General features: G+C 48.5%; 1 long non-coding RNA gene across 4 annotated transcripts in view; it reads left to right on the forward strand.

Annotated features, from left to right (window-relative positions):
• The first annotated feature begins 2,826 nt into the window (after positions 1-2,826).
• The window catches only part of LOC123573013 (uncharacterized), a 41,060-nt gene continuing 27,837 nt past the window's right edge, over positions 2,827-16,049 (forward strand). For all 4 annotated transcript variants that reach the window (XR_006697708.2, XR_010586278.1, XR_012433520.1 and 1 more), the window contains exons 1-2: positions 2,827-2,928; positions 11,917-12,054. This is a non-coding gene — a long non-coding RNA (uncharacterized lncRNA). The remainder of the gene's footprint in view (positions 2,929-11,916; positions 12,055-16,049) is intronic.

Here is a 16,049-nt window from a genome sequence, read left to right on the forward strand (position 1 = left end):
ACCTTCTGGTCTTGGGGAGTCAGTTCTATAGTTTCTGTGGCACTGGAAGGCTGACACCCAAAATGTCCCCTAGACCTTTACTGGCCAGTCCAAGTATGCAACACAAATTGTCCTCCAATGGGTAGAAAGCAAGGAAAGAGTGGTGAGATCAGCTATTTACCGGGCAAATCACTATACTGAGTGCCTGAGGCAATTTATACACTTTATTCATTCAATAAACACTAAGTGGACATTTATTCTCATCCCTGTTTGACCAGTGTAGAGTCCATGAGCACAGGGACTTTGCTTTGCCTATTTTTTCAATCCCAGCACCCGGTACAGTGCCTGACACAGGAGGAGCTGAAAAAATAAATATTGAATAACAAGGTTCAAAGAAGCTAAGACTTTGTTTCAGGCTGACGTAGCCAGTAAGTAACACGACAGATATTTGAACACAAATCCACCTGACTCTAGAACCCACGTTTTTATAGGATGATAATTGTCTCCAGCAACAAGTCTCCCCTGAATCTCCTGAACTTTGCACATTCACTTCTCTCTCGTCACAAATAGATGTCTTAAACTTTATCAACATGTCCCAAATGAAATGTCTGGCCCCCCTGCAGACCTCTGCCCCACCCTTGTCAATTTCCCCTCTCAATAACGGCTTCCAGTTACTTCGTTCAGATTTAAACATCCTTTACTTCTTTTTTCTTTCACATTCTGCATTCAACCTGCCAGGAAATCCTGTGGTCTCTGCTTTCAAAGTCTGTCCAGAATCTGACTATTCCTCACCGTCTCCACTACTACCATAGCAGCCCAAGCCACAGCCACCACCCTCTCCTCGATGCTCGCTGTGGTTTCCCGCTCTTCCTGCCCCCATCTCCGCCAGCCCTTGTGATCTAGCTCATACAGTAGCCTGGGTGACCTTGTTAAGGGCTGAACACTTGAATCTTCCCCAGATTCATATGTTGAAGCCCCAATCTCCAGTGTGATGGTATTTGGAGGTGGGGCCTTTAGGAGATTATTAGATTTGGATGAGGTTACACAGCTGGAGCCGCATGATGGGATTAATGCCCTTATGGGAAGAGGAAGAAGACACCAGGCCTTGCTGTCTTTCTCTACCATGTGAAGACACAGTGGGCAGGTGGCCAGCCATGAGCAAGCCAGAGAGAGGACCCTCACCGGACTTTCTTTTTTCTTCAGATGGAGTCTCGCTCTGTCGCCAGGCTGGAGTACAGTGGTGTGATCTCGGCTCACTGCCACCTCCACCTCCTGGGTTCAAGCAATTTTCCTGCCTCAGCCTCCGGAGTAGCTGGGACTACAGGCACGTGCCACCACACCCAGCTAATTTTTGTATTTTTAGTAGAGATGGGGTTTCACTGTATTGGCCAGGCTGGTCTCGAACTCCTGACCTAGTGATCCACCCACCTCAGCCTCCCAAAGTGCTGGGGTTACAGGCGTTAGTCACAGTTCCCGGCCTCTTCACTGGACTTCCTTGGACTTTCTAGCCTCCAGAGTGGTGAGAAAATGTTTATTGTGTAAGTTATCCAGTCTGTGGCATTTTGTTAAGTATGGCAGCCAGAGCAGGCTAAGACAGACCCTCTGAAAACATCAGGCAGATTGTGCCGCTCCTTTGCTCAAAACCTCCAATGGCCCTGTTTCTTTCAGAGTCAAGGGCAAATCCTTTGCAGTGGCCCAGCAGGTTCTGTGTAGCCATCTCTTGTGACCTCCTAGCCTTGCCAGGCATCGCTACTCTTCAGGCACTCTGATTCAGCCACGCAGGCTTTCTCCTTGATCCGCAAGTTTATCAGACCGTTCTCACCTTCGAGCCTCTGCACGCTTCCCTCTGCCTGGAAGGCAGAAAGATCTTTCTTCAGAAAGATCATATGGTTTTCTCATGTCCGTCTCCTACAGGTCTTTGCTCCAAGGACACTTTTCAGAGTCCTGGCCTGATTCCGTCACCTGAACCTGCGCCCTCCCTCAGCCTTTCCCTGGGCGACCACTCTCCAGTCCCACACCTGTGCCGGTTTCCACCTGGCGTTCATTCTCACCTTCTAACACACTGTGTCATCTTCAGGTTTATTGCTTATTACCTTTCTCCCTTGTTACAATTTAAGATCTAGGAATGCACAGGTTTGCTCCCTGGTGAATCTGAACCCCCTGCACTTGACATGGTATTTGCTGAATGAATGACTATCCCTGAATGGGTAGCCCTTGGATCCTAAATGCGAAAGCTGAAGAGGCTCTATTTTAATCCTCTTCTTTCCTAGGTTAGGAGACGGAGACCCAGAGGGGTGACACGAGGGGCTGAGGTCCATAGGCAGAGGGCTAGTGACAGGGTTAATAGACAAAGAGGCAGCTCCTCTCTGCCCATCCAAGGCTTAACTTTGATCCACAGATTCTTACCTTAAACCTGCTGGAATGACCAGTTCTCAGGACTGGAAGTTGTGGAAATGAGGAGGGTGGTTCTATGCACGTGTACCTTGTCACCGAAATCAACACGGAGTTAACCCTACTTTTAATGTCGGGTCGCCTTCACATGTGCAGGTGGTAAATGTATCCAGCCTCACATTGTTCACTACCAGGAATAGAAACATCTAATTTCTTGTCGGTGGAAAATACAAAAATTCTTTCACACAGAAAAAGAAAAACATACAATTTTGGATTTCCTATGGATTTCCAAGTCAAAAAACAGTAGTAGCTTAGGAGGAAACCAGAGCCCAGAGCCGGCTTCAGGTTTCGGCCTGCAGAGCAAGCCGCTGCTGCAGTGCGCGGCCGCCAGAGGGCACTGCTTCGCCAGGCTGGAGGCAGAGCAGGCCCTCCGGGAGGCGCGGGTGGGAGGCGCGGGAGTCTCCGGGAGGAGAGAGTCCACGCCGCGCGGCGCCGAGCAGCAGCCCCGAAACTGAGTGCGGCGGCGGCAAGACCGGCGGGACCGCCACGACTCACCAGGTGAGCAGTGAGACCTGCTGCTTTAATAGGGGTAACCAAAACCCCTATTAAAACTCCCAGGAGAGTCGTGATGGGTGGCCGATGGAACTCCTGGCTGCTTTCCTGACCAGAGCTGGGTGGCCGCCTCGGTGTCCTGCACCTGCTGGGGTGCAGCGTCCGCGTGTCTGTGTGCGCAGGCGCCCTCTTGCCTACCGCAGGAGCAAGCTGGGGGAAGCCGGATTAGGTCACTCCAAGACCCTAAACTTTAGATGTCAAGCAATGTGAGGGAACACCAGGCGCATTTTTTGTCTGCACATTTATTTGCTCATGGCCCAGAAGAGGCCAGCAGTATAAGAGCAGCGGACACCACTCAGTCCCGATGTGTAGTGAATGTAAACACGCCTGAGAGCAGTTACCCTTCACAGGATGCCTGTGCGCTGAGCACCGAGATTCCCACTTTATAGCTGAGGGAACTGCAGCCACGGCGGTCGCAGGGAGGAGATGAGATTTGACCTTGGGTTATTTTATTCTGATGCCTTTTGGCTTAACAACTACTGAATAATTCCCTGGTTCTCAGCAGAAGCAGTGAGAGATGTATAATTTGAGATTTATTGCATAGAATTGGCTTAATTACGAGGTGTGACGAGGCAAGTCTGAAATCCATAGGGCAGGCTGATCATCAGGAAGGACAGGCTGGAACTCGTGGACACCAGCTGATGCTGCTGTCCATCATGACATTTATTCTTCATCAAGGATGCCCCAGCTTTGCTTCTAAGGCCTTCTGATGCATTGAATCAGGCCCATCTAGATTGTCTAGGACAGGGGTCCCCAGCCCCTGGGCCACAGACTGGTACCAGTCTGTGGCCTGTTAGGATCTGATTGCCTGTTAGGATCTGATTGCCTGTCAGATCAATGGCATTGGATTCTCACAGGAATGCAAACCCCACTGTGAACTACACATGCGAGGGATCTAGGCTTCATACTCCGTATGAGAATCTAATTCCTGATGATCTGTCGCTGCCTCCCATCACCCCCAGGAGGGACCATCTAGTTGCAGGAGGACAAGCTCAGGGATCCCACTGATTCTGCATTATGGTGAGTATGTAATAATAATAGAAAGATGGACAATAAATGAAACATGCTTTAATCATCCTGAAACCATCCCCCCACACCCTACCCTATCTATGGAAAAATTGTCTTGCATGAAACTGGTGACCGGTGCCAAAACGGTTGGGGACTGCTGGCCTAGGATACTCTCCCTTACTTAAAGTCAACTGATTTGGGGCTTTGATCTCATCCAGCTTCATAGAAACACCTAAGTTTGTGTTTCATTGAATAACTGGGGAGAGTAGAACACCATTATACCTGGAAAGCTTTGCAAAGGAGGCTGCCTGGGACCTACTACAGACCAATTGAATCTGAACTTCAAGGAATGAAGTCTGGACATTCATGAGTTTTTGCAAGTTCCCCAGGTTATTCTGATGCATAGTAAGGGTTAAAAACTGTAGTATCTTCAGTGAAGGAGTTCCTGGGGCCTTGAAATTTACATTGAGCCACCAGCACTTGGTCCACTGTGCTGGGATCCCAGGAGAAAAGACAGCGCCCAGTCTGGAGGTGCTGTGCTCTGGAGTTATGCTTGCTCTGTGACCCTAGGCTGGTCCTTTCACTGTTCAGCCTCATTGTCATTATTTGTGCAAATAGCGGGTGCTGGGAAAAGACCTGCCTGCCCCACCGACCTTTCTCCAAAAGCCTCCCCTCTGCTGTCTGATCGCAGAATCTCTGCTTTGTTTGACCTTATTATTTTCAGTCCCAGGGCATGAATCGTAATTGGCTCAAACCAGTCCCAGCAGCATTGGCCCCTCCCTTCCGAGTCCCATTTGCCAGCTTCCCTTGCAGCCAGCAGTGGCCACAGGACCCAGTTGTATCCAATGAGGCCCAGGTGAAGGGTGATATTTTCCTCAGTTATAGAAGACTCTCCTGATGCCTCCCAGGCAGCAGTGAAGATGAGGGTGGGGCAGCACCCATTGATGTGAGACCACATCAATGACACAAGCCCACCCACCAGGGAGGAAAATCAGAAACTAGACATAGCTTGGGTCCTCAATGCCACTTTGGAGCCAGGGCACCGTTTTCCTCCTGCAATTATAAAATATTTGCAAGAACCCCTGCCCTGATCGGCAGTAGTCAAGGCAGGGAAAGGGAGAGAAAGATTCTGTAACTGTCTCATTTCAGAGCTTTGGAATGTGTGGAGCTAACAGGGATTTTGGAGAGGAAAGATTCGGAACTCAATGATCTAGCTGAACGTGGATTCCCCTGGCTCTAGGGCCTCCGCATAGAGAAAAACCTCTTATTTACCACAGGGTCCTTCAGTAAGTAACAATTCATCCCGAAAGGAGCATTCAAGGCCCTCCATGGTGCAGCCATGCCCCATCCCAACCAGATGTGCCCTGTCCCTTCAATGTCTCCTGAATATCGCATGGTGACTCCTATTTCATCCGTGCTTGAATTTTCTTCCCATCCTAGAGTCCTCCCCACATTCTTCTTTCTCTGCCTGTCTGAATTTTACCATCTGAAGTCAAGCGTCCTTCAACAAGACTCAAGTAACACCAGTCAACACCACCCCTTCCTGACAGCCCAGAACGCCCTTAGCTAAGGCATTGGGTTTCAGAATCATAGATGGTCCCAGAGGAGGGGGTCCCATCCAGCAGTTTAAACCTGCAAAGCATCTCATTTCTTCCTTTGCCTTTTCGTAAACCATCAATTCCTAACAAATCAATGTAAAACCACATTTGGAAGTGACACAGATTGGCTGAAATTCTGTTGGAGGACATTTTGCTATCTCTCATACCTACTCCTATTTAACTAAATATGTCATTAGTCTAAGGGTCCTCTCATAGAGGTAAGAGAATGCTGAGAGCTTCCAGTTTGTCCTATCTCTGAAAATAACTAAACTCTTTGATCTGCCTGACCAACAATGTCCCCGGGGCGGGGGAGAGGGACCCCCAAAACTACACCAGGCTGACTGGGTATCCACCTAGACAGAGAACTGGCAGATCTTTTTCATTTGGCAGCTTCTTCAAGTCCTGCTTAGCCAGGCTGGTTAGAGTTCAGGCTCTAAACTTGGAAAGGGTTCAAGCTCCCCCCACAGTAGGAACTCTGGTCAGAACTCAGCGAAGCAGTGCAGGGGAAGTTAGGGACTTTACACTGGTCCTGGCCTCTTCCCTCCCTTCCATCATAGCCTGGATACATCTGTCTCATGCAGTTGCCTGGGATGGCAGACCTGGGAATGTTTCCCTTGGGAAGACAAGTCCTCTTTCTCTGAAGACTATGTAGGCACCAGAGCAGGCCCTGGACAGCTGAGGCAGCCTGGAGGCTGACCTGTCTCTCTTCTTGACAGGTGGAGCGATAGGGTTTGGGGTTTCCACACCAAGGTCATTAGGGCACATCAGAAGATGGGACCTCACTGTCCCTTTGTCCTCTGGAATGGCTCTTCTGAGATTCATTTCACCCACTTCCCCATTGGCTAATTCCAGTCCTCTTCTAGCTCTATAGCAGGATGAGCTGCAGACAAAACTTCTCAGGCACTGGATTAAAGAAGGAAGAGGTTTTTTTTTTTTTTTTTTAATTTGGCTAGGAGCATTGGCAGACTTGCGTCTCAAGAGCTGAGCTCTCCGAAGACAGAGTTCCTGGCCCTTTTAAGGGCTTGCAACTCTAAGGGGTTCCACATGAAAGGGTCGTGATAGATTGAGAGCACATGTGGTTAGAGTTGGGGGTTAATCTTTTAACCTCAGGCCTGGTCATCAATGGCACCAGCTGGTCTTGCCACTGACTTCCTGTTGTTTTTCAACTTTTACTTCCTCCTCCTCTTCAGAGACAGGAGACAGTAAGAGAATTGGCTTCTCTCCTCATTCCCCTCTTTGAGAACCTCACTCACTAGTGTGAGTTCTCACTCTCATCTTCACTACTCAGGTCTTCCTGCCAGTCCAGTTCCATTGATTCCTAGAGTTACATACTCTCCTGTTTTCCAACGGGGATCAAGTAGTTCTAATGGGTTATAGCACACATCAGTCTGGTCACTTCCTGGGCTGCATACCTTGTACTGGGTGGCATTATACACACAAGTTTCTTTTAAACAAAAAGACTGTTTCAACTTTTTGCCCTATCTCAGTCTGAGGAGGGTCAGTTGAAGTCCTTACTGTATAAGTCCAAAATTTAAGAAAAATGAGTCCCACGATGAGCTTCCTCATGCTTCAGCCATGCGTGGACCAGTCAGCTTCTGGGTGTGACTGGAGCACGGCTTGTCTTCTTCAGACACTCTGCAAGGGTTGTCCAGGCTTGGTCTTGCCTCCCAGGTTTCAGGCGCTGCAGGTTTTACACGGCTGTGGTGGATTCAGGCTGGGATTCCCTCTACCTTCACAGTGGTGGGAGTGGTCAGGATGACAGTCTGGGGTCCTTTCCACCATGGGCACAAAGAGGCTACATTCCAGTCCTTTATCCACACTCGATCACCTGGGGAGAAAGAGTGAACTAGGGAGAATAAGCTAACAGTGCATCTCTCATTTACCCAGGTTGAGATTGTTTGTGTAATTTTTCCTAAAGTCTGTGGCTGTCACTGTAACTCAATTTCACCTAACTCTCGGGGAGTGCCTGGAAGTCCCCATAATATAGGAGGGGGTCTATGATACAATATTTCATAAGGGGAATATCCTGTTCTTTTAGAAGGGGTACATCTAATTTTAAATAATACCATAGGGAGAGCCTGTATCCATTTTAATCCTGTTTCCTGACATATTTTCCCTAAACTATTTTTGATAGTCCGATTCATGCGCTCCACCTTTCCGGAACTCTGAGGCCAGTAGGCAGCATGCAGTTTCCATGTGATCCCCAATACCTTTGCCGTCTTCTGTACCAAGTCACCCACAAACGCAGGCCCATTATCTGAGCCGATTTGTAAGGGCAGTCCAAATCTAGGAATAAGATCTCAAAGAAGCACATGGGTTACTTTACGAGCTTTCTCAGTTCATGTTGGATAAGCTTCCACCCACCCAGAGCAGGTACACACAAGAACTAATAAATACTTGTTACCTCCACACTTTGGCATCTCTGTTAAGTCCACCTGGAGATCTTCAAAGGGGGCTGCTCCATAAGCTTGTATGCCGGGCGGAAGTGCTGGACCTTGCCTCGCATTATGCTGTCGGCAGGTAACACACCACAGGTAACACCAAAACACTGTTTTGGCAAGGGCTGACAAATGCGAGATGTAGAAATACCAGCCCTAACGACTTTTCAAGTGACTCCTGACATAGATGGGTGGTTTCATGCACAGCCAGTACAACTGCGGCTCCTAGCAGCTGTAGCACAGCTACTCTCCCATCTGGTAACCAAATCCATCCTTCCTCCATCACTTGTCCCCCCTCTGCCTGGAGAAAGTCCTTTTCTTCTTTAGAATAAGCAGGTACAAGATCAGGTGCTTGAGGGAGCAGGGGGGCTGTGACTGATGCCCGGAAGGGGGCAGATGCTGCTTTTCGAGCCTCTGAGTCAGCGTGGGAATTCCCCAAACCCACCAAGGTGGACGCTCACTGATGTCCTCTGCAATGCATAACTGCCACCTTGTGGGGTTTCCATACTGCTTCTAATAATTGCAAGATTTCTTGTTGATATTTTATGTCCTTTCCTCCAGAGTTCAATAGGCCCTTTTCTTTATATGATGCTCCATGCACTTGAAGGGTTAAAAAGGCATACCAAGAATCAGTGTAAATGTTTACAGTCTTACCTTCACTGAGTTCTAAGGCCCGAATTAAAGCAATGAGTTCAGCTTTCTGGGCTGAAGTGCCCTGGGGCAATGATCTGGCTTCACCAACAGTGTCCAGGGTTATCACTGCATACCCTGCACATCTCTCTCCTTGTGGGTTGATGAAGCTGCTCCCATCCATGTATAGTTCCCAGTCTACTGACGCCCAAGGCTGGTCCCAGGTGTCAGGTCTGCTAGAGTATACTGAGTCCAACACTGCTATACAGTCATACTCGACAGGGCTCTCTGATACTGGGAGCAAGGTGGCAGAGTTCAGGGTGTTACAAACTTCAATGGTTATACAGGAATTTTCACAGAGCAAACTTTGGTACTTGGTGAGTCTAGCATTCATTAGCCAATGATGTCCTTTAGTATTCATTAAAGTCAGCACAGCATGGGGGCCTTTATCTTCAGGTTTTGCCCAAGAGTCAGCTTATCTGCTTCTTGTACTAGCAGGGCAGTTGCTGCCAAGGCCCTCAATCATGGGGGCCATCCTTTGGAAACCCCATCTAGTTGTTCAGAGAGGTAGGCCACCGGCCTTGGCCAGGGCCCCACAGTTTGGGTTAAAACTCCAACTGCCATCCTTTCTCTCTCTGACACATACAATGTAAAAGGCTTTGTCAGATCGGGTAGCCCCAGGGCTGGGACTGACAGAAGTTTTTCCTTTAACTCATGAAAGGCTGGCTGTTGTTGGGATCCCCATTCAAAAGGTTCCCAGTCCCCCACCCACCTTTGTGACCCCATACAAAGGCTTGGCTAATACTGTAAAGTTTGGGATCCACAGTCTGCAAACCCCACAGCTCCTAAGAATTCTCTCACCTGCCTTCTGCTCTTAGGCTCTGGTAGATTGCAAATGACCTGCTGTCTTTCTGATCCCAGGTTGCACTACCTCTGTCGGATAGTAAATCCCAAGTAGTGTACCTGCTGTCAGCAGATCTGAGCTTTTTTCTTGGACACCTTATACCTACAGTCCTCCAGGTGCTGGAGTAAGGCATCCGTTCCCTTGGCGCACCCGACTGCCTTGGGGTGTCCCAGCAGAAGGTCATCAACGTACTGGAGCAACATGCAGCCTACGTCTCTGGTGGGAAACTTCTGGAGGTCTCAAGCCAATGCCTCCCTGAAGACGGTGGGGGGAGTTCTTGAATCCTTGGGGAAGCCAGGTCCAAGTGTACTGAGTATGACACCTGACTCAGGATCTTCCCACTGAAAGGCGAACAGCTTCTAGCTCTCAGGGGCTAATCTGATGCTAAAGAAAGCATCTTTCAGGTCCAAGCAGGTGAACCAGCTGTCCTCAGCTGGCAGCAACCCCAACAATGTGTACGGGTTAGGTACTGTTGGATGTAAAGTCACGGTAGCTTGGTCAACCAAGCACAAATCCTGTACCGGCCTGTAGTCCTTGGTCCCTGGCTTGGGAACAGGCAGGAGGGGAGTGTTCCGTGGAGACTGACAAGGAACTATAATTCCAAAGGTTTTTAGGTGCTTGAGATGGACCTGGATACCTTCAAGAGCTTCTCTGGGGACCGGGTACTATTTTTGCCTAACTGGCTGGGCCCCGGGCTTAACTTCTATAAGTACAGGGGTTTAGTTGACTGCCAACCCTGGAGGGTTGTCTTCCGCCCACACTCTTGGCCACTGCTTGGCCAGAGCTGGTCTTATCTCTTGGCCTGGCTCAGCTAAGAAAAGTCTCCATTCCTCCTCTTGGGGGACCGTAAGGGTCGTAATGACTCATGTCCCAGGTAACTTTAGCAGCAAAAGAGCTGTGCTCTGTAAAAGAGATAGTGGTTCTCAGCTTCCTAAGCAAGTCCCTTCCCAACAAGGGCAAGTGACAGTCAGGCATGTACAAAAACTGATGAATCACTTTATGTCCTCCTACAGTACAAATCTGGGGCAAGCAGAAAGCTTGCTTTGCTGAAACCCCCGTGGCTCCGATTATGTCAATAGTCTTTTTGGATAAGGGGGTGACTAGGGTGGTTACTACCGAATGTTCAGCACCGGTATCTACAAGAAAATCATGTCTTTACTCCCGACTGTCATCCAGACCATAGGCTCCTTGGGGGCACTTGATCCCGGTCCCCCTCAGTCCAATAACCCTTTTGCCCAGTTGAGCAGGGCCCCTTCCTCCTTGTCTGGGGCCTCCTGCTCTGAGTCACCTTGTTTTCCTTTTAGCTGAGGGCATTTGTTCTTCCAATGTCCTATTTCTTTACAATAAGCACACTGGTTATGCTGCAAACTCTGATAGCCAGGCTGAGTTTCTTTCCCAGGGCCCCCCTTCCCTTACCTCTTTGGGGGGACCCCTCTGATTACTGCAGCTAACAGGTCAGCGTTTCGCCAGGCCTGATGTCCATTCTTTTTGTGGTTTTCCTTACGGCTTACTGCATCCCTGTTTACAAACACCTGGTTAGCTATTTCTAATAACTGTGATGTATTCATCCCTGCAAAGCCAGCCTGTTTCTGCAGTTTTCTTCTAATGTCTCCTGTGCTTTGACTAACTAAAGCCATGTTGATCATGTGCTGATTTTCAGGGCTTTCGGGATCAACGGGAGTAGACATACGATAGGCCTCACACAGTCTCTTGTAGAATTGTGCTGGACTTTCTTCTTTTCCCTGAATGATCTCAGAGACCTTGTTAACATTTTTGGCCTTCTGGGACCTTGTTAACATTTTTGGCCTTCTGGGCTCCCCTCTTTAATCCTTTCAAGAGAGCTTCCCTGTATCAATTCAGCCTTTCCATATCCTCTCTTTCATTCGGGTCCCACTGGGGGTCTGTTCCTGGTAACTGGGTCCTCACATACTCTTGGGGGTTTGGTAATCAGCCAGTGCATGTTCCTCTAGCCACTTAGTTGCTGCTTGGAGCACTCTCCGCCTTTCATCTGTGTTAAAGAGGAACGTGAACAACTGATGGCAATCAGCCCAGGTGGGGTTGTGGGTCTGAATAATAGTTTGGAGAAAATCAATTAGAGCTTGTGGCTTTTTAGTATAGGACGGGGTATTGTTTTTCCAGTTGAGACGGTCAGCAGAGGTGAAGGGCTGGTACACAAAAACATGCCTCTCCACCATGTGACCACCCTCGTCTATCCCAGTATACTGCTGCTCTCTCAGGGGCATTTGTATCCCAGTTTTGGGTTGTAAACGAGCTGCCAAGGGAGAGGTTTCTCCCGAGGCTTCACCTCCTCTCTTGTCTACTCTGGGTGACCTAGGGATATGTTTCTCTTGCACAGGCGCAAGCACTGTGGGCTCAAGAGTGGGCAGCCCCTCTCCCCAGTAAGGGGAGGGCACCACTGGGATCACTGGTGCCATCTCCTGCAATGGATCTTCTGATGTTGGGTCGACAGAACTTCAGGAGTTGATTTCCCTTGGTGAGTGGAGCGGGATCCTTCCTTGGCTATCTGTCCCTTTGCTACTAGCACTGCTGCTGTCTGCCCTCTTAGCCACTGTGGGGGGTCTGGCACCAGCTGTAACCAAGTGTCTATGTATGGGAACTGGTCTGAGTGTCCTGACTTACCAGTTACCTTGTGTCATACCTTAGAAACAAGAGACCTGTCCAGGCTTCCTTCTGATGGCCAACCCACTTCTAATGTCGGCCAATCTATTTCACACAAAGTTCTAAGTTTTCCTGGTGTCATAGTAACCCCATAGTCTCCACTAAATCCCTTCTTAAAAGTTTTCAACATAGTTCCTAGCAGAGTGGGCTTACTTTGTGCCTGACACATGTTTCCTTGAGACAAAACACCATGCTCACACCACACGCACACCACAGAACAAAGAACGGGTAAAAAGGGCACACACACACTTTTTCAGTTTACACCAAGCCAGGATTAAAACCAAAATCAGAGTATCCAGAAATCCAAGCCAGGTCAAAACCAAAACCAAAGTATCAAGCAATTCAAGTCGAGTCAAATACCAAAGTGCCATTACAGGCACGCCATGGGTGATCAAGCCACGCTTCCACTCAAATGGAGTGGGCAAGTTCCAAAGACCAGTCTTACCAAGTTTCAGATGTCCAGACTTAAAGTTCCAGTTCCATCCCGGTGTTCAGCCACTGCTTTGATCCTCCGTGGGGGCCTGCTGTGCACTGCTCTGACGAGGCGTTCCACCTGGGCAATTGCCTATCCGGGAGGGCTCTCAGGATCCATGTCACTCAAGCTGGCTGCAGTCCCCTGCAGGGATGTTCCACAGGGCAGGCCTAAGCGGCCTAAGGGGCTGTCTGTTAATCACTTTGCTTCCCGGTCAGGGAACCCCACAGACAAAACTCCTCAGATACCAGATTAAAGAAGGAAGAGGTTTTTTTTTATTCGACGGGGAGCATTGGCAGACTCTCGTCTCAAGGGCCGAGCTCTCCAAAGGCAGAGTTCCTGGCCCTTTTAAGGGCTTGCAACTCTAAGGGGTTCCACGTGAAAGGGTCATGATAGATTGAGAGTACATGTGGTTAGAGTGGGGGGTTAATCTTTTAACCTCAGGCCTGGTCATCAGTGGCACCAGCTGGTCTTGACACTGACATCATTCCTGTTGTTTTTCAACTTTTGCTTCCTCCTCCTCTTCAGAGACAGGAGACAGTAAGAGAAATGGCTTCTGTCCTCAGCTCCAGTAAGCCTCCTCTTGGCTTCTATCTCATGTGCCAAGGTGAAAATCTATTTCAAGGGATTGTTTTAGAAGCAGTGGGTATCGGTGGGAGTGTAAGTTAGTTCGACTATTGTGGAAGACAGTGTGGCAATTCCTCAAAGATCTAGAGGCAGAAATACCATTTGATCAAACAATCCCATTACTGAGCATATACCCAAAGGAATATAAATCATTCTGCTATAAAGATACATGCTTATGTTCGTGGCAGCACTATTCACAATAGAAAAGATGTGGAATCCACCCAAAAGCTTACCAATGATAGACTGAGTAAAGAAAATATGATACATATACACCATGGAATACCATGCAGCCATAAAAAGGAATGCGATCATGTCCTTTGCAGGGACATGGATGGAGCTGGAAACTATTATCATCCTCAGCAAACTAATGCAGGAACAGAAAACCAAACACCACATGTTCTCGCTTATAAGTGGGAGCTGAATGATGAGAACACATGGACACATGGTGGGGAGGAACACACACTGAGGCCTGTCAGAGTGGGGAATGTGGGAAGGAAGAGCATCAGGAAGAATAACTAATGGATGCTGGGCTTAATACCGAGGTTATGGACGACCTGTGCAGGAAATAGCCATGGCACACATTTACCTCTGTAACAAAACGGCGCATCCTGCACATGTACTCCTAAACTTAAAAGTTGAAGAGAAGAAAAAAGAAGCAGTGGGTAGATGGTAGGTTTGGAGGAAAGGTGGATAAAGAGGCAACATTCTAAGTTGCCCCAGATCTGGGACCTGAAGCTTAGACCAAAAACAAGTTATCTGTCCTTTCTCTTGGTTTGAATTCGTCTCTGCAGAATGGTTTACTACATCTGCAAGGGACCCAGTGGCTGCCAGAGTCCACCTCGGGATCAGACGAAGGCTCCACATGAGACAGCTGCAGCTCTTGCAATACCCTGAAGTGACTTGCAGCGCAGTTTCAGTGCTGGACACAGACTGTGTGTGTGTTTCTTCCATCTTCCTAGGGGAGCTTTCCACAAGTTTTCCAAGGGCCCTTTCAGCTGTGGTCTAAATTCAGGGCCTTGGCACCACCCCAGGGAGGAAGCTCATTTACTTTGGCACCTAGACACTTCCTAGTTAGTCCCAGCTCCAAATGTATGGAATTGGGCTTTGCGGAGGCCCGTGGTAGTAATTCTCCGCACCGTTAAGACAGATGGAGACTGTGGTTGCCCGAGCCATCGGGGACCTCCCATTCTCCCTCCCTAGGGTTCCTCCCCTGCTGACTTTGAGGTTTAAGGGAGTTGCCCACAAAAGAACGTTTGATGAGGGGTTCATGCTGGTCGGATCATGGAGGATGTTACAAATACTCAGATTTTCCTTGCAGATATTTTTCCCCTCCAAAATTGGAGAAAATGCATAGTGTTCCTTGTGGGAATCTTTTCAAAAGGTATGTAAAGAATGATTTTCACAAACCAAGAAGTCAAATTTTTTCTTCAGGCACAGCCAGGTGAGGCCAAATATATGCCCAATGGTGGAGAATGGATGGACTGGTTTCTATCATAACACTTTCCAAAAATGTACAAATTGGACAATTAATTTACTCTCATATTTGGCAGAGAAAGGAGAGGTGGCATTGCTGGCACCCATTACTTTCCCAAAGCTGCCCTCAGAAATGTGTTAATTACTTGGTTGCCATGCAGGTGGCCACTTGCGCTAGTGTCCAGGTTATCAACTCAAGCTTCCCTCTCCTGTTTTTCCACCCAGAAAAACAATGGGTGGTCTTCGAGAAGACACATAAGAGGCTGTCCCTCCAACAACATTAGTGGAAAGATCTCCACATTTCACCCAGACGCTGAGCCCTGCGATCTCTCTTAGCCTGATTTCCCCAGGGAGCAGAATGCTAAGCCGCACTGGCCTCAGCCCTGCTTCTAGCACTTGCTAAACCATGCGGGCAGGGGCTGTGCTGAGTGCTGTCTCAGTCTGACCTGTCACGATTTCCTTCATTCATCGCCAGATCCTAACTCACTCACTCCTCTCAAAGGGATGGCAACCAGAATTTGTCTTCAAATTTAGTTGCTTTATGGAATTTTACAGACTGTTTTATCCTTATTTTTTTGACTTCTTGGTGTTTTTATTGACTTTGGCAGGGAGTGGGGCTGGACAAAAAGGTGTCTTGGAAGTGAGAGGTGGTGGAAATGAGTGCTTTCTCCAGGGTGATGACAAGTCATTCTGTGTGTCTCCTTTCTTTCCCCCTGGCTAAATATTTGTTGGTTATGTTTCTGTACAAGATAAAATTCCTAAAAAGGAAAATAACTCAAAGTTTAGACAGGGTTTCATTTTAATATTAAAGCATTTTGCATGTCATTTTTTAAAAAGTTGAGTCCTTATTTAACGGGAGGAATGGGCTCTCCTGCCTCCCTGCTTCCACAGCCCCGGGATAGACTTCGCAGCTTATGGAGTCATCACACCACACTGTCATTAGTGCCCACGTCGATGTTCTCCTCCCTGGACTGAGCTCCCAGGGAGCAAGAATTGGCATGCTGCATCATTTCTACCCCACCAACCAGGGCAGCGCCTCTGCCATGCCAGGGCTCCACAGGTATTTGTTGGATGAAGAGGACACAACAAGAAAGTATGCCAGCACTTTTTTTTTTTTTTCCTTTTTTCATGAGGCTACCCCAAGGGAGAATGGAATTGAGCAAAAAAGGAATGTGTAGCCTGGGGACTTCAGGTCTGTGCTCCAGCCTGTGCCTGCCAGCCTTGGCCACTCTGCCCTA

Source organism: Macaca fascicularis, chromosome 4 (assembly GCF_037993035.2).
Source record: "Macaca fascicularis isolate 582-1 chromosome 4, T2T-MFA8v1.1".
In the NCBI taxonomy this organism is placed as follows: domain Eukaryota; kingdom Metazoa; phylum Chordata; class Mammalia; order Primates; family Cercopithecidae; genus Macaca; species Macaca fascicularis.